Source organism: Oryctolagus cuniculus, chromosome 6 (assembly GCF_051225735.1).
Source record: "Oryctolagus cuniculus isolate XC-2025 breed Fujian yellow rabbit chromosome 6, ASM5122573v1, whole genome shotgun sequence".
Taxonomy (NCBI): domain Eukaryota; kingdom Metazoa; phylum Chordata; class Mammalia; order Lagomorpha; family Leporidae; genus Oryctolagus; species Oryctolagus cuniculus.
In genome coordinates this window covers 10,281,187-10,303,611 of record NC_142872.1, presented here as the reverse complement: position 1 = coordinate 10,303,611, position 22,425 = coordinate 10,281,187, and the positions used below count along the sequence as shown (strand labels likewise).

The 22,425-nt window shown below is 41.7% G+C and overlaps 1 non-coding gene across 4 annotated transcripts in view; it reads left to right on the top strand.

Moving 5' to 3' along the window:
* Positions 1-18,347, top strand: part of LOC108176450 (uncharacterized) — a 47,313-nt gene extending 28,966 nt beyond the window's left edge. The window contains exons 3-4 of one of the 4 annotated variants that reach the window (XR_016235182.1): positions 15,583-15,726; positions 17,920-18,347. This is a non-coding gene — a transcript (uncharacterized LOC108176450). Of the gene's footprint in view, positions 1-15,582; positions 16,167-17,919 lie in introns of those variants that run through there. The other 3 variants (XR_016235183.1, XR_011389657.2, XR_016235184.1) reach the window with 3 other exon arrangements.
* The last annotated feature ends 4,078 nt before the right edge of the window (positions 18,348-22,425 follow it).

Genomic DNA, 22,425 nt, shown 5'->3' with positions numbered 1-22,425 from the left:
GGCAAGTTCTTAAACTGTACCCATAGAAGTAAGTCCCTATGAATGTATGCAGAACTATACAGCTCTATAGTTACAAATTTCCTCCTCCCTCTCTTATTCCCACTCTGATTTTTTACTGAGATCTATTTTTTTAATTTTTAAAATTTTTTTATATTTTATTTTATTTAATGAACATAAATTTCCAAAGTACAGCTTATGGTTTACAATAGCTTCCCCCCCCATAACTTCCCTCCCACCCACAACACTCCCCTCTCCCACTCCCTCTCCCCTTCCATTCACATCAAGATTAATTTTCAATTATCTTTATATACACTGAGATCTGTTTTCAATTAATTTATACACACATGTTGAACTCTATGTTAAGTAAAGAATTCAAAAAATAGTACGAAGAAGCTTAAAAAAAAAAAACTTCCTTGGTAGTCAAGACAAGGGCTGTTCAAGTCATGCCTTCTCAAAGTGTCAATTTCACTTCTACAGATTACCTTTTAGGTGTTCTATTAGTTATCACAGTTCAGGGCGAACATATGGTATTTGTCGCTTTGGGATTGGCTTATTTCACTAAGCATGATGTTTTCCAGATTCATCCATTTTGTTGCAAATGACTGGATTTCATTTTTTTTACCGCTGTGTAGTATTCCATGGAGTACATATCCCATATTTTCTTCATCCAGTCTTCAGTTGATGGGTATTTAGATTGATTCCATGCCTTAGCTATTGTGAATTGAGCTGCAATAAACCTGCAAATACAGCTTTTATGTGCTGATTTCATTTCCCTTGGGTAAATTCTCAGTAGTGGAATAGCTGGGTCATATGGTAGGTCTATATTCAGATTTCTGAGGTATCTCCATACTGTCTTCCATAGCGGTTTTACCAGTTTATATTCCCACCAACAGTGGATTAGGGTAATGTTTTCCCCACATCCTTGCCAGCATTTGTTTTTTGATTTCTGAATGAAAGCCATTCTAACAGGGGTAAGGGGAAAACTCATTGTGGTTTGGATTTGCATTTCTCTAGGCTAATGATCCTGAGTGTTTTTTCATATGTCTGTTGGCCATTTGGATTTCCTCTTTTGAAAAATGTTTAAGAACTTCGCTCATTAGTTAATTGGGTTGTTTTGTTGTAGTGGGATTTCTTGATCTCTTTTTATATTCTGATTATTAAGCCTTTATCAGTTGTGTAGTTTGCAAATAATGCCTCCCATTCTGCCTCCCATTTCCTGAATGTTTCTTTTCAATACAGAAGCTTCTCAATTTGATGTAATCCCATTTGTCAATTTTGGATTTGATTGCTTATGCCTCTGGGGCCTTTTCCAAGAACTCTTGGCCTGTGCCAATGTCTTGCAGGGTTTTCCCAATGTTCTCTAATAATTTGATGGTATCAGGTCATAGATTTAGGTCTTTAATTCATTTTGAGTGGATTTTTGTGTAAGGTGTAGGTAGGAGTCCTGCTTCATACTTCTGTATGTGGAAAGCTAGTTTTCCCAGTATCATTTTTTTTTTTTTTTTTTTTTTTTTTTTTTTTTTTGGCAGGCAGAGTGGATAGTGAGAGAGAGAGAGAGAGAGAGAGAGACAGAGAGAAAGGTCTTCCTTTGCCGTTGGTTCACCCTCCAATGGCCGCCACGGCCAGCGCGCTGCGGCTGGCGCACTGCGCTGATCCGATGGCAGGAGCCAGGTGCTTCTCCTGGTCTCCCGTGGGGTGCAGGGCCCAAGCACTTGGGCCATCCTCCACTGCACTCCCTGGCCACAGCAGAGAGCTGGCCTGGAAGAGGGGCAACCGGGACAGAATCTGGCGCCCTGGCCGGGACTAGAACCCGGTGTGCCGGCGCCGCAAGGCGGAGGATTAGCCTAGTGAGCCGCGGCGCCGGCTCCCAGTACCATTTTTTAAAGAGGCTGTTAGCTCCTTGGCCAAATATAAGTTGATTGTAGATGCTTAGATGGATTTCTGGAGTTTCTATTCTGTTATGTTGGTATAATCACCTGTTTTTGTACTAGTGCCAGGCTGTTTTAATTATAACTGCCCTATAGTATGTTTTGAAATCTGGTATTGTGATGCCTCTGGGTTTGTTGTGTTGTATAAGATTGCTTTAGCTATTTGAGGTCTCCTGTGCTTCCATAAGAATTTCAGCATCATTTTTTTCTAGATCTGAGAAGAATGTATTTGGTATTTTGAATGGTATTGCATTGAATCTGTAAATTGCTTTCAGAAGTATGGACCTTTTGATGATATTGAGTCTTCCAATTGATGAACATGGAAGATTTTTCTATTTTTTATCTTCTTCTATTTTTTCTTTAATGTTTTATAATTTTCATTGTAGAGAACTTTGACATTCTTGGTTAAATTAATTTCAAGGTATTTAATTTTTTTGTAGTTATTGTGAATGGGATTGGTCTTAGAAGTTCTTTCTCAGCCGTGGTTTTTCTATGTATACAAAGGCTGTTGATTTTTGTGCATTGATTTTATATCCTGCTACTTTACTGAACTCTTCTATGAGTTCCAATAGTCTCTTTGTGGAGTCTTTTGGATCTCCTGTATATAGCATCATGTCATCTGAAAATAGGGATAGTTTGACTTCCTCTTTCCCAATTTGTATCCCTTTGATTTCTTTTTCTTGCCTAATGGCTCTGGCTAAAACTTCCAGGACTACACTGAATAGTAATGGTGAGGGTGGGAATCCTTGTCTATTTCCAGATCTCATTGGGAATGCTTCCAACTTATTCCCATTCAATAGGACTCTGGTCATGGATTTGTCATAAATTGCCTTGATTGTGTTGAGGAATGTTCCTTCTAGACCCAATTTGCTTACAGTTTTCATCATGAAAGTTTTTTGTATTTTATCAAATATTTTCTCTGCATCTCTTGAGATAATTGTATGGTGTTTGTTCTTCAGTTTATTAATGTGATGCATCACATTGATTGATTTGCAAACGTTGAACCATCCTTGCATACTAGGGATAAATCCCACTTGGTCTGGATGAATGATCTTTCTGATGTGTTGTTGGATTCGGTTGCCTAGTATTTTGTTGAGGATTTTTAGCTCTATGTTCCTCAGGGATATTATTGTGTAGTTCTCTTTCTCTGCTGCATATTTTCCAGGTTGAGGAATTAAATACAAGGTATTTGGGAGGACTTTTTTGAAGAACTTGAGAAATATTATAGTTAGTTCTTCTTTAAATGACTGGTACACTTCAGCAGTGAAGCCATCCAGTCCTGGACTTTTCTTTGTTGGGAGGGTTTTTTAAATTTCACTTATTTATTTATTTATGACAGGTAGAGTTAGACAGTGCTATAAACTCTTAACACTACTTTTGCTGTATCCCATATTTTTTGATATGTTGTATTGTCATCTTCATTCATTTCCAGAAATTTTTTCATTTCTCTTTTGATTTCTTCTATGACCCACTGTTCATTCTAGAGCATGTTGTTCAGTCTCCATGTGCTCTAGAGATTCGAGTTGCTGATATCCAGCTTCATTCCTTTGTGATCTGAGGAGATACATAGTATGATTTCGATTTTTTTTTAATTTACTGAGACTTGCTTTATGGCCTGGCATGTGGTCAATCCTAGAGAAAATTCCATGCACCACTGAGAAGAATGTCTATTCTGTAACTGTAGGATGAAAAGTTCTGTAGATATCTTCTAGGTCCATTTGGTCTATAGTGTTGATTAAATTATTGTTTCCTTGCTAGTATTTCTGGTTGATCTGTCCATTGCTTGAAGTGGGGTTTTGAAATATCCCATTACTATTTGAGTCCATGTCTGCCTTTGGATCCCTTAACATTTCTTTTAAATAGCCAGGTACCCTGTAATTAGGTGCATATACAGTTTTAATAGTTACACCTTCCTGTTGAATCAATCCCTTAATCATTACGTAGTGCCCTTCTTTGTCTCTTTTAAGTTTTTGTGTTAAAGTCTATTTTGTCTGTTATTGGGATGGCTACACACAAGCTCTTTTTTCTGTTTCTATTAGTGTGGAATATCTTTTTCCATCCTTTCACTTTCAATCTGTATGCATCTTAGTTGGTGCGGTGTGTTTCTTGTAGGCAGCAAATAGATGGGTTTTCTTTTTTAATCCATTCAGCCAGTCTGTGTCTTTTAACTGGAGAATTGAGGCCATTTAAATTCAAGGTGACTACTGATAAGTAATGACTTTGTCCTGCCATTTTTTCATAAATATTCCTATTTTCTACTATGGATTTCCTTGTACATTTACTGGGAGTTTTCCTCCCTTTACCTTCTTTCATAGTGATGACAATGTTTCTGTGTTTCTGTGGGTAGCACATGGTTAAGCATATTTTGCAGGGATGGACAGGTGGTGACAAATTCTTTCAGTATCTGTTAATCATGAAAGGTCTTTATTTCACTTTCATTCATCAATAAGAGCTTTGCATGGTATAGTATTCTGGGTTGACCGTTCTTTTCTTTTAAGACTTGGAATATACATCTCCATTCTTTTCTAGCCTGAGGGCTTCTGATGATAAGTGTGCTGTGAATCTACTTGGAGATCTTTTGTAAGTAATCTGGCATTTCTCTCATGCAAATTTTAGAATCTTTTCTTTAAGTTTTCCTGTGGAGAGTTTGATTACAATCTGTCTTGCTGAAGATCTTTTCTGTCATGTCTATTGGGAGTTCCATGTGCTTCCTGTACTTCGATGTCCCTTTCTTTCTCCAGATTAGGGAAATCCTCTGTCATCATTTCACTAAAAAGCCTTCTAATCCTTTATCTCTTTCCACGCCTTCAGGAACTCCTAGAACCGGTATGTTGGGTTGTTTGATAGTAGCCTATAGATTACCGACAGTGGTTTTTTTTTTTTTTTTTTTTTTTTTGACAGGCAGAGTGGATAGAGAGAGAGACAGAGAGAAAGGTCTTCTTTTGCTGTTGGTTCACCCTCCAAATGGCCGCCACGGCTGGCGCGCTGCGGCCGGCACACTGCGCCCGGCACACTGCGCTGATCCGAAGGCAGGAGCCAGGTGTTTCTCCTGGTCTCCCATGCGGGTGCAGGGCCCAAGCACTTGGGCCATCCTCCACTGCCTTCCCAGGCCACAGCAGAGAGCTGGCCTGGAAGAGGGGCAACCGGAACAGAATCCGGCACCCCTACTGGGACTAGAACCCGATGTGCCGGCGCTGCTAGGTGGAGGATTAGCCTATTGAGCCGTGGCGCCGGCCCTGATAGTGTTTTTTAATTTTCTAATTTCTTCTTCTTGGGTTTGATCTGACTGTATAATTTCCTGTGCTTTGTCTTCTAAATTGGATATTCTTTGTTCCGCTTTACCGATTCTGTTGTTAAGGCTTCCCATTGCATTTTTGTTTGTTCTATTGAATTCTTCATTTACAAGTTTTCATTTTGATTTCTCTTTAAGCTCTCAATTTCATTTGAGAAATTTTCTTTCATGACATGTATGGATTTCATTATTTTGTGCATTTGCTTCTGATTACTGCTAAATAATCCTATGATCAATTTTTTGAATTCCATTTCTAGCATTTCTTCAACCTTATTGTTTTCACAATCTAGTATTGAAGTGTTTTGTTTTGGGGGGGCATCATTTTATCTTCCTTATTCTTCTTGAATTGGTACTTTTTTATTGGGCATTTGTGTAGGTACTCATTGATTTCTTTGTTTTCTTGATGTGGTGGTTTTTATCTTTGGGCTATGTCTTTGTGGATTAGTGAAGTGCCTGCTTTCAGGGAATACCTAGAGGCATGTGATGGGTATGGCCAAGGAGCTGTGCTCAGCAATCCAAAGTGAAGGGCGTGTCTGAGGTGACACGTCCAGGTTTGGCATGGTAAAAATCTCTCTCTCTCACTTTTATCAGATGGGAGGTTTGTTCTTGTCTGTTGGTAGAGACTCAGCTGAGCTCCTCTCCTTAAAGGAGACCAGTGCCTGGGTGCTAGCACCCGTGGGTATATTATTCATCTGCTTTGCCTCAAGTACCACTCAAATGATCTGTGCAGTCCTTAGTCTAAACTCTGATTCCCCAGCAGTGTCCTTCACCAAGTAACCAGGGAGCCCTGAGCGTGTGGAGCCTCCCACAGTGACTGCCGAGAGTCCCAGCCACACCCTGAGTCCTCCCACACAGCCTCAGTGTTTTCACAGTCCCAGCACACACGCCTCCCACAGTCATGAGCACCCAGCCCCCTACCTATTCTCCCCACTAGAAGCAGGAGTTTCTGCTCAGCTGATGGCTGGGCATGGACATGAGCCGATGCAGCTGTTACATATGTCCAAAATGGTATTTGCTCTCTATCAGCTTGTTACAGAACACAGTTGCAGGGTGATCAGGGAGAGAGAAACATGCCCTCCCCCTTTGTTTTTCTCGTCCAGTTTGGCAGGTAGACTATTCCCCACATGGCTCCAACCAGATTCCCTCTAGGCTCTTCCTGCAGCTTTTTCTGCAGTGGCTTGGGCTGCTGCAGTCTGGTACAGAGGCTCTAGGCTGCTGGCGTCCTGAGTCGTGAGTGTCCTCACTCTCCACGTAGGTCCACTGTGTCCCTCCAATTTGCGTAGATTTTCCTCTGCTATTTTCTCCCTAACTTCCCTGAGACTGCACTCTTTCCCCTTTTTTAAAACTATCTTCTAGACTAGGCTGGTTCCATGGCTCACTTGGCTAATCCTCCACCTGAGGCGCCGGCACCCTGGGTTCTAGTCCCTGTTGGGGTACCAGGTACTAGTCCCGGTTGCTCCTCTTACAGTCCAGCTCTCTGCTGTGGCCCGGGAGGGTGGCGGAGGATGGCCCAGGTGCTTGGGTCCCTGCGCCTGCGTGGGAGACCAGGGGGAGGCACCCGGCTCCTGGCTTGAGAATGGCGCAGCACCGGCTGTGGCGGCCATTGGGGGAGTGAACCGATGGAAGGAAGACCTTTCTCTCTGTCTCTTTCTCACTGTCTATAAATCTACCTGTCAAATAAAAAATAAATAAATAAATAGAACTATCTTCTCCTAGACTAGAGCAGCAAGCCCCCTGCCTACTCTGCCATCTTAATCCTCCCTTAACATGTAGTTTTATAAAACTTCAAAGAGAAAATTTAATTTTTCTTTATAAACTGATAACCTGGTTCTTTGGGTGATAAAAAGCCCTGTTTCCCTTCCATATTCAATAGCTCACTAAAAAGCTTCATAGCTTCTGTATATTTCCAGTCACTAGGCTCAATAAAATTAGTTGAAAGAAGCATTCAATATTGGATTAGATGAAAAAATATTTTCCTAATTTTCTCTAAAAGTTCACACAGTATCCAGAGAGCCTGCCATATGCTAAATTATTATATTGCTTGCTTCACTTACATTAAATAGAATTAAGCTTGCTTACAGAATAAGTTTTTACAATATTAATAAATATTAGCTTCCTAAAAGTATTTTTTAAAGACTTACTTATTTGTTTGAAAAGCAGAGCAGCAGAAAGAACAGAACAGACAGAAAGATCTTTGACCCTCTGGTTCACTCTCCAAATAGCTGTAGTATCTAGGTCTGGGGTAGGCCAAAGCTGCAAGCAAGAGCTCTAGCTGGGTCTTCCACATGGGGGATACCATCGTCCTCTGCTTTCCCAGTCTCATTATCAGTGTGCTGGATTGGAAGCGGAGAAGCTGGAGTCCAGATTGCACTCTGATAGGCGATGCCAGTGTTGCAAGTGGCGACTTAACCTGCTGTGCCACAACACTAGCTCCTTCCTAACATTATTTCGACTAAACCATAAGTATGATGAAATGTGTGAATAATATACTTCTTGTAGGATAGCGGAAAACTTAAAGAAAAGAGACTAGGCTTTTAGAACAGTTTTAGGTTTCCAGAAAAATTGAGAAGACAGTATGGAGTTCCCAACTACCCCATACTCAGTTTCTTCTGTGTTTAACATCTTAAATTAGCATGACATATTTGTGAAAATTCATGAAGCAGCATTGACATATTAGTCTCTGAAGTCTGTGGTTTGTTCAGATTCCTCCGTTTTACCTGGTAACCCCTTTCTATCCCAGGACACCATTAAGTGCACCACCTTGCACTTTGTCAGGATATGTCCTTGACTCCCCGTGGCCATGATGCTTTCTCAGATATTTCTTTTGACATCTTGGACACTTTTGAGGTACAATAGTTTCCATCATGTCTTTCTACTGAAGTTTATATTTTTTTCTCATGATCTGAATGAAAGAATGGCATTCTTTGGAAGAAATTGCAGAGGTAAACTAGCATTTTCATCATGTGCTACCAAGGCTACACTTGTGAACTGATGTATCCCCATCCGTGCTGACCTTGATCACCTGGCTGATAGGATGCCTGACAGGTTTCTCCACTGAAAAGTTGTTTCTTCCCTTCCTTCCAAAACTGGACTCCTTAAAAGGAGGTCACTTTCATTAGACTACATTTACAGTTAACTTCCCCCACCTTTAATTTGCTATAAATCCTATAGCTTTTGTATATTAGAAATATAATAGAATTCACAATAATGATTTATGATAGGCAAGAACCACAGAGCTTTCTGAATTAAATAAAGTGCCTAAATAAGTTATTGACCTTTTGGATGAAAGATTTGTCTCTTCCACCATAGTTATTTATACTACCTCATTTTGTACTTAAATTATTTCAGTGACTGCCACTGGAAGACCTTTCAGTAGGCTTCACTGTGACTCACTTGTATTGCTGGTTTTTGTTTTTTGATTGGTCTGTTTTAGTGTTTTTTTATTTATGACACCACAGATGCTCCAAGCTCATCTGGGTATAGTTGAGAACTGAAATGCATACATAATACACACACACAACACATACACACACAATGTATATATTCTAATTTCTTGCATAGGATAATTGACAATTATAATAAACTCTTACTTTTCTTCCAGACTATCAGATAGTCCAAATGACTATTTTTCTACATTTAATATTATTATAATATTACATTATACATTTAATATTATAATAATCAAGAGATTAGTATGAGTTCAATTTAATTTCTATGGATGTAGTATACTAGAATTTAAAAGATCACTAAGATAGGGCAAGAACTCTGATTTTATGAATCAAATAAAAATTTAAACATATTAAGAATAATTCTAGCAGTCAGCATTTTGGTGCAGCAGTGTAAAGCCATGACCTGCAGAGCTGGCATCCCATATGGGTGTCAGTTCAATTCCTGATCGCTCCACTTCTGATTCATCTCCCTGCTGGTGCACCTGGCAATGCAGTGGAGGATGGCCCAAGTATTTAGGGAGATTCAGAGGAAGCTCCTGACTCCTGGCTTTGGCCTCACCCAGCCCTGGTGATTGAGGCCATTTGGAGAGTGAACCAGTAGATGGAAGATCCCCCCGTTCCCCCGTGACTCTGCCTTTCAAAAGGATAAATATATCTTTAAAAAATAATTTTAATGATATATGCTGTCTATTTTTTTAAAAAGATTTATTTATTGAAAGTCAGGGTTACACACACACACACACACACAGAGAGAGAGAGAGAGAGAATGAGAGAGAGATCTTCCATCTGCTGGTTCACTTTCCAGATGGCTGCAACAGCCAGGGCTGGGCCATGCTGAAGCCATCCGGCTTCCCAAATGTGTGGCAGGACCTCAAACACTTAGGTCATCTTCTGCAAACAGCTGAATCAGAACTGGAGCAGCTGGGACATGAACTGGCACCGTTAGGGGATGCTGGTGTCACCTTGGTGACTCTACCGGCTATGGCCAGAATGCCAGCACCTACATACCATCTTCTATTTAAAGAAATTAACAACCCAGATGTTGCATATAAAATACTCAAATGCTCCAACATCACGGGTGACTGTGATTTCACCTGAGGAAGCAGAATAATTTTTTAAAGTAAAAATTTGGATAGGGGCAGGCGTTGTGGTATAGCAGGTCAAGCTGCTGCTCAAGTCACCACATCCCATATCAAAGTGCGTGGGTTCTGGACCCACCTGGACCTCCAGTTCCAGATTCCTGATAATGTGCATCCTGGGAGGTTGCAGGGGATTGGCCTGCGTGTGAGATCTGGGTGGAGTTCCTGGATCCACGCTTCACGGTGGCCCAGGTTCAGCCATTGCAGGCACTTGAGGGGGCAAACCAGCAGATGAAAGATATCTTTCTCTTTCTCTCTCTGCCATTTTGCTTTTCAAATAAATAAATACAATAAACATAAAAAATGTGAATAAGTCTGAATGTTTCTTAGGATATAGGACACAGTTGTAAGTTATAGCCGTATATTAGGGTTCTCACAAATGGCAAGAACGACCTTAAATGTTTCAATGTAAGCGAAAGAGTGTAAGCAGTGCCTGACACATTTGCCTGCGCCTTAATGTTCAGGCTAGAGGTGGTCAGAGGTTAATATGAAGCCCCATGACACCTGCTGAACCTAGGCGTGTTTCTTCAAAGTACCTAACACCAAGTTAGAAGGGTGAATGTGTACAGAGAAGCCCCTTTGATGTTCAAATGGGGATGTTTCAAGGAGGCTTCCAGCGAGCTGGGCAATTGCACTGCTAGCTCCTGGTGGGAAAGTGGTGTAGGAACTCACTGTTCTATACGTTTATAGGAACTTAATTGCTAGAAAAATCAAGGCTTCTAATGACTCCACATTGCCTCTGAAGTCAGTTTACATGCACTGATGGAGTCCCACACACAGCACTCAGCTTCTCCTGGGTGGGGTGATTCTCAGTGGGGTGATTCAGGCACACTAACAGACAGAATGCTTCCATCCCTGAGTAGGGCAGCTGTTCTCTTCTTCCTCCCCTTCCTCAAAATAAGTATGCAGTCTTGCAGGTTAATAAGTATTTAAATCTAGCAAGTAAAAGTTGGCTTTTATATTATGGTCCTGTTATTATTACTAATATTATTGTCATTATATTATGTGTTTTTCACAGTTATCAAAGTAATGGCCAATATAGGCAGAACAAACATTTTCTTTCATTTTACAGATTAAGAGACACAGTCTCAGAGTAGTAAAGCCATTTTCATGGAGGAAAACATCAGAACTGAATTTTGAGGCCTGTCTTTCCTGGTTCTAAATTCAGTTCTCCTTCCATTAACCATTGCAGTCAGTGATTTTAGGGAGTCAACAGATTAATACTTAGGAGTTTTTATTTATTTAATAAATATTTATCATTATTCATTTATTATATATTATTTAATAAATATTAATATTTAATATGTGAAAACTTTAATTAGCACATCAAGCCTTGATTTCATGGGTGTTATTTTAGGGTGAAACTAAGCTAGATATTCATTGGAAAAATGAGCCAAAAAATACCATCTTAACACTGAAAGAGATGCACATAGATATTGAAGAAATCATGAATGTGAATGACCAAAGTCTGGGAAATGATGAACTGTAGTTTGCTTAGATGTGAAAAGAATATCAGTTCATTCCTAAAGGGAATCAAGAAGGAAGCCAAAATGTAAATAAAACAAACAAAAATAGAAATATAATTAAATGGCTTATATTTTATTCTTTTAAAGATTTATTTGTTGATTGATTTGAAAGGCAGAGTGATATAAAGAGAGAGAGAGAGAGAGGCAGAGAGGGAAGAGATCTTCCATCCACTGTTTCACTCCCCAAAAGGTAACAACAGCCAGGTCTGGGCCAGGCTGAAGGCAGAAGCCTGGAACTCCATCCTGATCTCCCACTTACTTGGCAGGAGCCCAAGCACTTGGGTCATCTTTCATTGCTTTCCCAGGCAGATTAGCGGTGGGATAGATCTGAAATAGGGCAACCAGGACTGAATCTGTGCTTTGATATGGGATGCCAGTGTCACAAGCAACAGCTTCATGTACTGCACCACAACACTGGACCCCCAGACATTTTTAGAATGATTAGAACTATATTCACATAACCAGACAAATTGTGTATGCTATATAATAATTAAAAATGGTTAATGGCAAAAAGATTACATTTGTGAAAAAGACAAATACATATGATCTAGTGTGTGTAATTTTTGGTTCTTTTAAATGTAATTATAGTTTGTTACTCTTTATTCTTTTATTATAACTAAATCAAATATTTTATGAAGACATCAACCAGCCAAATTTAATACTACTAGAAGAAAAGAAGGAGATTTATTTTCCTATGGCCTGTAAAGTCGATTTCTAATTTGGAAAATAAACTTCAGGCAAGAAAAGTAATGCAGAGGGATGCAGATTTTCTGCAACAGAGAGGCAATAGGATTTCACTCAAAAATCCTTGAGCCAGGAATGATCAGTCCTGGGGTTTAGTCTTAGTTTTTCAACTATATGACATTAGGCAAATGACCTTAAAAATGTTTTATGTAAATAAAGAGGATCAAGATTTCTGAGAGTCCTTTTAGTTCTAATTCTGAATCAAAAATTCACTATAATCCATTTTCCACCATATGAAGCTGTGTTTTTTTTTTTTTAAGATTTATTTATTTATTTGAAAGGCAGAGTTATAGAGAAGCAGAGACAGAGACAGAGAAAGAGGTCTTCCATCTGCTGGTTCACTCTCTAAATGGCCACAATGGTGGGTGCTGGGCCAATCTGAAGTCAGGAGCAGAAGCTTCTTCAGGGTCTCTCAGGTGAGTGCAGGGGCCCAAGGGCTCAGGACATCTTCCACTATATGAAGCAGTTTTTAAAAATGGTGAATTTAGGGTACAGTCCCATTGTATTCTGGAGGCATTTTAGAATGGGGTGATCTGTCCAGCAATTCTCCTAGCTAGGCCTCAAACCCTTTGGGATTATTGCTTCTGCCCCATGATTAATGGCATATAAGGTATGAGAGATAGTTTCTTGTTCTCACCAGATTCCCCTTTATTTTTCAAGTTGGTCTATGTTCCCTTTATAACTGTGATCTTGAAAACTGTGAATATCTAGTTTTATCTACCCCCCCATCCAAATTTCCAGTTTATTTCTAGCATCCCCAACTAGGACTAACTAAAGATCTGTATGAATTATAAGTCAGATAAAGATTACAAAGTGTATTTTTTTAAACTCAGAACTTGGGTTATTGGCACTTCCTTTCATAGTCATTTCCTAAGACATGGTTTTTCATCTCCTTTTCTGTTTTCCCATAAACCCTGATTTACCCCTTTCAAAGGCCAAAAATAGAGAAGCAAAGTGGTTTCCTCCTTTTCCTCTGTTCATGTCACAGCTGCAGCACATTAGCTTGCAACATGGTGGCCAAGGCTCATTGAAGCCAGGGCTGCTGGTCAAACCTGAGACACTGAAACCCAGCCCCACCCAACTGGCCAACGCAACTGACTGCACTGCTGATCTGCAGATCCAGATTTTAAGGGGCATGAACAGTATACACTTTTAGAAACCTCTTAAAAATAATAATCTTGGAAGGGGCCCAAGTAAATGAGAAGCACCGAACTTAAGGTTTCTTGGCATCATTTTTAAGTCTGTCACTGCTAAGAAATTTGCATATGTAAAATAATTTGTATATTTATAAAGTACCGAATTCTTGTGTGTGTATGTGTGTGTGTGTTATCACACTATGAGAAATCAAGACGCTGCAAGACGCACGCACACTTTATTTTCTGCCTGGAGTTGGTTTTGTCTCCAGTCTCCAATGTAGAGTCTAGTTCGAGTTAGACTGAATCATCAAACTAGTCAAACCTGAATCTCAGATCTCATGATTTTTTTTTTTTTTTTTTGACAGGCAGAGTTAGACAGTGAGAGAGAGAGAGAGACAGAGAGACAGAGAGACAGAGAGAAAGGTCTTCCTTTTCCATTGGTTCATCCCCCAAATGGCAGCTACAGCTGGAGCGCTTCGTCCCCAGCGCGCTGAGCTGATCCAAAGCAAGGAGCCAGGTGCTTCTGCTGGTCTCCCATGCTGGTGCAGGGCCCAAGGACTTGGGCCATCCTCCACTGCACTCCCGGGCCACAGCAGAGAGCTGGACTGGAGGAGCAACTGGGACAGAATCTGGAGCCCAACTGGGACTAGAACCCAGGTGCTGGCGCCGCAGGTGGAGGATTAGCCAAGTGAGCTGCGGCGCCTGCCAGATCTCATGATTTTTAAACAAAATGAGGCTGGGAGCAATAAAGTGTGCTAAGACGGAAAAGAGCGAGACTGAATATTTACATTGACCAATCCTGAATTGCTGCATTCCCTGAGTGGGATTCCATCCCATTTCACCCAGAGAGAGATCACTCCTGTGAGTTTTACTCGCTTTGAAAGCATCTTCCTAATATATTCTAGACTGTCCTTCCCCCGTTAGGTAATGGGGTAGGAGAAGCTCTCTGTGAGTGACAAAGCGATGTGTGCACAGCAAAGGAAGCTGGCGGGATGATGCAGGGACGCGAGTCTTGACCAAAGCACACAGTCCCTTCACGCTCCCTCAGTTCTGGACTATAAAGTTAATTCCTCCACTTGGCCAGCAACATCTTCCTAGTATCTACTGACTGAAGTATTTGGATTTTTTGCTCTGACTGATCAAATGTTTAATTCATGTGCTATCTATGTAACATTAGTTCCAAAAATCAAAAATTTTCCTTACAATCAAGGGGTTAAAGAAATCTGTGCAATTAGAACTGGAATACAGCTCTTTCTCTCCGGGTCATAGTTTCTACTTCCCTCTGTGTTCCTGTTTTTTATCTGTCTGGCGGCTAACTTCTGCTTACAGTTCCTACTCCCTTCAACTTCTGCTTGCACATGACTTGTATTTGTTATAGTTCTACACCAGGTCCTGGAAACACAGCAGTGAGTAAGGCCACCCTGACTCCTCATCCCCTCATGGGACTCACAGTGCAGAAGGGAATAAACAAATAATCTCACATACCCACATGATGTACCATGAAGCAAATGTACAAGCTACATGAAGTCATACATTAAAAAGCAGTGTAATATAAACTGTGGATCAGTATCCATGATTGGGTTATAAAATGAATCTAGTGATTTTTAACAAAAGAAGTAACAGAAAGTGTCCAAGTAAATCGCACATCATAAGAATTCTTTTGTGAAACTTTTATTTCAGTTTATAGTATCAGTGAATAAACAGATGAAAATTCAGGTTCTTAGGGAGTGTGATTTCTAGAGGAAAGGTAAATAATAAATAAGATAAATTAGTAAAATATAGAATATACTAGAAGATGACAAAGGACTGAAAAACAAAAGGCAAGGAGTAATAAAGGGCCACTTCCATGGGAAGGCCTTTTGGTTCATGATCCCCAGAAATGGAGAGAGCGAGCCGTATGGACATTTGAGGAGGAGACTTCGAGGCAGAGGGAACAGCCAGTGCAAAGACCAGGAGTGCACATGGCCTGTTGGAGCTGAAGAAACCCAGGCCCATGTGAGTGATGGGGAGTGAGTGGGAGGAGTGGTGAGCAGAGAGGAAAGGTCAGATAGCAGTGGGGGTCAGATCACGTTTTTTCTGAGACTGAGATGGCACACTGCTGGAATGTGCAGAGTAGATCAACATGATCTGTATTTTGATAGGATTACTGGCCACCAGAATGAGAAAGGTTTTAAAAGGCGAAGAAGAAACAGGGTCATCATGATGTGGTCCTCCTTAGGTCAGGAATTTCTATCTGTTTTATTCACTTTGTGTCCCTAGTGTCTTATAATAATTATTTATTTGAGAATGAATATTTACAAGTATATGTGCACCAGGTCATGATATGAAACATATTTTTTTAAATTGCTTTTTTTTTTTTTTTTGAAAGGTAGAGAGTGTGAGAAGCAGAGACAAAGAGAGACCTTCTAACCATTCATCTGCTTCCTAAATATCTGCAAGAACCAAGCTGGGTCTGGCCAAAGACAGACGCCTGGAATTCCACCCAGGTCTTCCACATGTAACCGGAATCTAAGTACGTGAACCACTACTTGCTGCCTTCCACGATACATATTATCAGGAAACTGTATAGGAAGCAGAGTAGCTGGTTCTTGAACTATGATCTCACATATGAGATGTGGGTGGCCCAAGTGATGGACTTAACCACTGAGCCAAATGCCCATCCAGTGAAACACACTTCTTACTATGAGGTCAGAGTCAAAAAGAGTGAAAGCCCCTCTCTTAGTAGTGACTTAGTCTTGGATCTCAGGAAAGGGATTCTCTGGGAATTGACATTTAAACCGAGATCTAAAGAACAGACAGGAAGAGACAGGAGGCAGTGACAAGACGTTTTTCAGGAGTTGTAAATTTGGGAATGATGAATACATGCACAGTATTTGAAACCCTCTGCAGGTGTTTTTGTCTATGTTGTAAGGAAGGAAGGAGCAAAATTAAAAGCATTGCTAACCACCTCTACTTTCTGCTTCCTATTTTTGTATATTCATTTCCTGTAACATTTTTCCTACTGAAAAATAGCACTTAGTAGTTCTTTATTTTTAAAAAGCATGTATCTTAAGGAAACTTCCTATATCACATCATAGTAATAGGAAATGTCAATGAATTTGAAATTCATATTTAGTAAATTTTATTTAAATGAGTGAAAAGATTCACAAATATCTTAGATATTTCACGTTTTCTGAGGTTGATCTTTTTATTTCTGTGTCCATAATTCAACTTCTAAGAAATATTTATTTGAAAGGCAGAGTTACAGAGAGAGAGTGAGTGAGAGAGAGAGAGTAGAGAGAGAGAGAGAGATCTTCCATCCACTGATTCACTTCACAAATGACTGCAACAGCCAGGGCTGGGCCAGTCTGAAGCCAGGAGTCAGGAGCTTATTCCAGGTCTCCCACGTGGGTGCAGGGGCCCCAGGATGTGGGCCATCTTTCGCTGCTTTCTCAGGAACATTAACAGGGAGTGGCATTGGAAGTAGAGCAGCTGGGACATGAACTGGTACCTATTTGGGATGCTGACGTTGCAGGTGGTGACTTAACCTGCTAGCCATGACGCTGGCCCCCATGATTCTACTTTGAATATGCAGAATGTGGTTCTTCTGTGCTAGTGCTGGTGTAGGTAATTTCATCTGCCTAAAGAACCAGCAATACTTTTCTCCCATCTCTGCCCACAGTATTCTCAACACTAATTTTATTTTATCCTAAATTCCATTGCTCTGGTAAGAAATCTTGACTTGAGCACACACACAACCCCTGATCTTAGCAAATTTGAATATAAACTACTAATTTAAAGCAGGAGTTTGTATCTAAGCAAATGTTGGTATATCTTATTTTCTAATAAACATACTAGTTCTGCATCATTCATGATGTTCTAGTACTCATAAAATAGTGAAATAGGGGCAAGCGCCATGGCTCAACAGGCTAATCCTCTGCCTGTGGCATCGGCACCCCGGGTGCTGGTCCCAGTCGAGGTGCCAGATTCTGTCCCGGTTGCCCCTCTTCCAGTCCAGCTCTCTGCTGTGGCCAGGGAGTGCAGTGGAGGATGGCCCAAGTGCTTGGGCCCTGCACCCCATGGGAGACCAGGAGAAGTACCTGGCTCCTGGCTTTGGATAAGCGCAGCGTGCTGGGGAAGAAGCGCTCCAGCTGTAGCAGCCATTTGGGGGGGGGGGGTGAAGCAACGGAAAAGGAAGACCTTTCTCTCTATCTCTCTCTCTCTGTCTAACTCTGCCTGTCCAAAAAAAAAAAAAAATTGTGAAATACGACTGAACTATTTAAGCATGTATTTTCAATTTTTTAAGTTCCATCATAACTCTTTTTTAAAAATTTATTTGAAAATCAGAGTTACACAGAGAGAGGAGAGGGAGGGAGGGAGGGAAGAAGAGGGAGAGAGAGAGATAAAGAGAGAGAGAGAGGTCTTCCATCTGATGGTTCACTCCCCAATTGGCTGCAACGGCCGGCGCTGCGCCGATCTGAAGCCAGGAGCCAGGAGCTTCTTCGGCGTCTCCCACGTGGGTGCAGGGGCTCAAAGACTTGGGCCATCTTCTCCTGCTTTCCCAGGCCATAGCAGAGAGCTGTATCGGAAGTGGAGCAGCCAGGTCTCGAACTGGCACCTATATGGGATGCTGGTGCTTCAGGCCAGGGTGTTAACCTGCTGCGCCACAGTGCTGGCCCCATAATAACTCTTTTTAAATTTTAAAATTTTATTGTTTATTTAATAGGCAGAGGGAGAGAGAGAGTGTGTGAACGAGCCAGCTGCCGGCCTCTGGCTCACTCCATCTGTGTGGGTGACAGGAACTCAAGTACTTGTGTCGTCATTGCTGCTTCCTAGGAACATTAACAGGAAGCGGAGTCGAGAGCCAGAGGTGGCAGCAGACCCCAAGGACTGCAGCGTGAGATGGGAGCATAGCAGCTGCGAAGCCAGATGCCTGCTCTGAGTGTGTAGTTTAAGCAGCAGAATAATTTAAGCTGCAATAAAATACAGTTCTAACTTTTCCTAAAAATGTGGAATGATTGATTTTTTAAAAAAACACACTGGAAATATTTAACTTTTAAGAATTGTTTGTAACAAATGCTTCAAATAACTTTTTCTTATTGCAAAGACAAAACATTGCCATTGTAGAAATTATAGAAAATATATAAAAGTATAAGGAAGAAAATAAAAGTCACCTGTAGTCATATCACTCAGGTATAGCATCACTATTCACAGTTTCCATGCATGCACTTAATGTATATGCATATATAAAGAATTATATATTTATTTGAAAGGCAGAGTTAGAGAGAAAGGGAGAGACAAAGATCTTCCATCTACTCGCTGGTTTACTTCCAAATGCCCGCTGGGCTGGTCAGAAGCCAGGAGCCTGGAACTTCTTCTGTATCTCCCACATAGGTGGGTGGGGCCCAAAGCCTCGGGCCATTTTCTGTCACTTTCCCAGGTCCATTAGCAGGGAGCTGGATTGGAAGTGGAGCGGCTGGGGCTTGAATCAGTGCCAGGATACCACAGCATTCTAATAATGGGTAGCATTTATTGACCGTTTACTACAAGCTGTCGTGACACCAACTGCTTTGCAGGTGTTGCCTCATTTAATCAAGCCCAGGCCCCTATGGAGGTAGGTACTGTTATTATCCCCATTTTATAGCTGAGGAAACTGAGGCTCAGAGGGACTTAGTAGCTAGCTGAAGGTCATACATTCAGAAAACGTCTGAGTCAGTTCTTGAATCTGGTCTGACATACTATAATGATTCTTGTAGACTCTAAAATTATTTTAATGTGCTTCTTTCATTTGCCATTAGATTGGATGAATTTTCCATGTAAGTAGAAGTTTTCACTAGAGGATTTTAAAGACTGTAAAGTCATTTCTTTTTCAGGCTTATCACAGTTACTTCAACTATATTTGTACTTTTGGACATGTAGGTTATTTCCAACTTTGAAGTCAAGAACCAACCATGAGCCATCTCTGTGTCTCGAGTGCCCGGTCTGGCACTTTGTTCAGGCCCAAAATGTCAGCTTAACAGATGGCTGTAGAGAGGAAAGGCAACCTCCCCTGGAGATATAAAATTGAAACTGGCACAAAGAAGGAAGGGTCATACTTAACAGAAACAGAAAGAATGCACGTTGGAGGACTTAGTTTTTTCATTAAGCTTTTTGAGTTGCGAAAAACAGAAAATCATTCAGGCTGACTCTGTTAAGAAGGTAATTAACAATCAGGAAAATAGTGCCACAAGAGGAACTCAAGCCTAGAACTGTTGCAGGACCCTTTAATAGGCCTCTATACTTTCTTGAAGTCCTTTTCAGAGTGTTTATTTGCTTTTTCCTTATATTACCAGCTGACTTTCGTACTCTTTACTCTTTTACGTGCCTAAACTTTCTTTACCCTATGCATTGAGTCAACATTTCAGCTGGCTCATGGGTCAGTATTGCCCATCTGTCCTCTTTCTACCTCATGACCAGAGGTCATGCCTCCCAAACTAAACTGCTTATAGCAGGCATCAGAGGTACAAAGATCAACACAACCAGGTTAGTTGTTCCGGGAAATAGTGTTAGCTCTTCATTCCAGCCGCAGTAGGTACTGTGCAATTCCCTGTCCCCTCTATTTAAAATAAACAGTTTTAAAATTGCTCCTCTGCTCCACCACAGCCCTGGGCACACGTCTAGCATGACATCTGGGACTCCTTCCTGTAGTTATCTGTTTACGTTGTCACGACTGAATGGTGGGCTCCTCAGCAACAAGCAGAGTGAGTGAATGAATACAGTCAGAACTCACTTATATTTATTTTACACACCATCCATACATTCACTGAGACAACAGTACTCTATGGAAACCTAGTATGTTCTGCCTGAACAGGGAGGCATAGCTAAGTAGATGGTAAGAATGGACAGGTCCGCCGGCGCCGCGGCTCACTAGGCTAATCCTCCGCCTAGTGGCACTGGCACACCGGGTTCTAGTCCCGGTTGGGGCGCCGGATTCTGTCCCGGTTGCCCCTCTTCCAGGCCAGCTCTCTGCTGTGGCCAGGGAGTGCAGTGGAGGATGGCCCAGGTGCTTGGGCCCTGCACCCCATGGGAGACCAGGAAAAGCACCTGGCTCCTGGCTCCTGCCATCGGATCAGCGCAGGGAGCCGGCCGCAGTGCGCTGGCCGCGGCGGCCTTTGGAGGGTGAACCAACGGCAAAGGAAGACCTTTCTCTCTGTCTCTCTCTCTCACTGTCCACTCTGCCTGTCCAAAAAAAAAAAAAAAAAAAAGAATGGACAGGTCCTCCCTTTTATCCATGGATAGATCCCAAACAATTGCACCAAGGGCAAAAACCATCACCAGTGAAACCTCATAATTATCTATTTTTAGGCAAAAGGACCTTTCAACCTCCAAAGGAAGGGAAGAGGCAAAAGCAAAAATAATATGACAATGCCAAATAGGTATACTGCACCTAAAATGCCTAAAACAGCTTGGTTACCTGACTTGACCATAGTTGATCCACTGTTGGTTCCCCTTAGGCAGGCCTGAGGGGACAATCAGAGGCATGATGAGCATTTTTAAAAAATATTTATTTATTTATTTATTTGAAAGGCAGAGTTAGAGAGAGGCAGAGGCAGAATTACAGAGAGAAAAGGAGAGGCGGTGTGTGTGAGGGGGTGTCTTCCATCCACGGTTAACTCCCCAGATGGCTACAATGGCCAGAGCTGTGCTGATCTGAAGCCAGAGGCAGGAGCCTCTTCCGGGTCTCCACATGGGTGCAGGGATCCAAGGACTTGGGCCATCCTCCACTGCCCTCCCAGGCCATAGCAGAGAGCTGGATCGGAAGTGCAGCAGTTGGGACCTGAACCTGCACCCACATGGGATGCCGGCACTGCAGGCAGCAGCTTTACCCGCTATGCCACAGCGCCAGACACTGAGCATTTTTGTACCTGCCTGCTGTGTGACACACCCCCAAGAGGACAAATGAATGGATTCTCAGTGCTCTGCAAAACCGGCACAATCATCAGCACCTCTCCTCTTACCTCGTTCCTTGCTGCTTTCCTTATAATAATGAAGCAGCTGCACCTGACATTTTAAAAAAGAGGTGAATAGTTTAATTTCTTAAAAAATATTTATTTATTTGCTCGAAAGGCAGAGTGACAGGAATCTTCCATCCTCTGGTCTGCTTCCTGAAAGGCTGCAATCGCCTGGGCTGGGCCAGGCTGAAGCCAGGAGCTAGGAACTCCATCCAGGTCTCCCACGCAGGTGGTAGGTGTTCAAGTTCCCAGAGCAGCAGGGCACTCAAATCCATGCTCCAACATGGATGCAAGCTTTATGTGCTGCACCACAATGCCAGCCCCAAGGTAAATAGTTTTGAGGTGGGACTATTTCCTAAGCAACCTTACAGGACAAAAATAGACAGGGTACAGGGTTCCCTCAATTGTTTTGTAACTTGCTTAACTTTGAGTTTGCGATTTTTTTTATCTGTTAGAAAAAGGAATGTAAGGTATCACATCGTGTTCTGTATATAATGTGGAGTTTGGGAAACCAAACCCAAAGTACCTTCTGTGTGACCCAGGCTGTACCTTATGGGAACATACAATATATATGCTTTAAGGGTATCATTAAGAGCTCTGACTTCTGCTGTTTTTCATTCTGTCATCTTCAGCCTGTTGGTTCTTGCTCTGAGGCCTGTTCTCTCAAGGCCACAGTTGGTATCAGATGCTATGTCATCCAGTGGAAGAACAGCAGTAATTTTCTTCTAAGGACTTGTTTTATCAGCTATCAGAAACTTCCTCCTGCTTCCTGTCATGTCTCATTGGCCAAACTGTTTCACCTGCTCATGCCTAGACCCATTATTGGCAAGGAGAATGGAGTGATTTTAACTAGGACCAGTCAAGGTCACTGGACTTTGGAGAGGTTCAGCTTCCCTTAAATCAAAAGACTACTGTTGACCTGAGCAGATAGGTTCTCTCGGGAAGGAACAGAGCTGGGCTGTGGGCTGTAGGGAAGAATGACTGTTGGATAGGTAGTCAATGATGTCTATAGCAGACACCCACCTTCAACAGGGACTTGTACTGGGCCATTTAATGTAGGGGTAAATCACCCCACATATATATATATATATTTTTTTTTTTTTTTGACAGGGAGAATGGACAGAGAAAGAGAGAGACAGAAAGGTCTTCCTTTTGCCGTTGGTTCACCCTCCAATGGCCACCGCGGCTGGTGCGCTGCGGCCGGCGCACCACACTGATCCGATGGCAGGAGCCAGGTACTT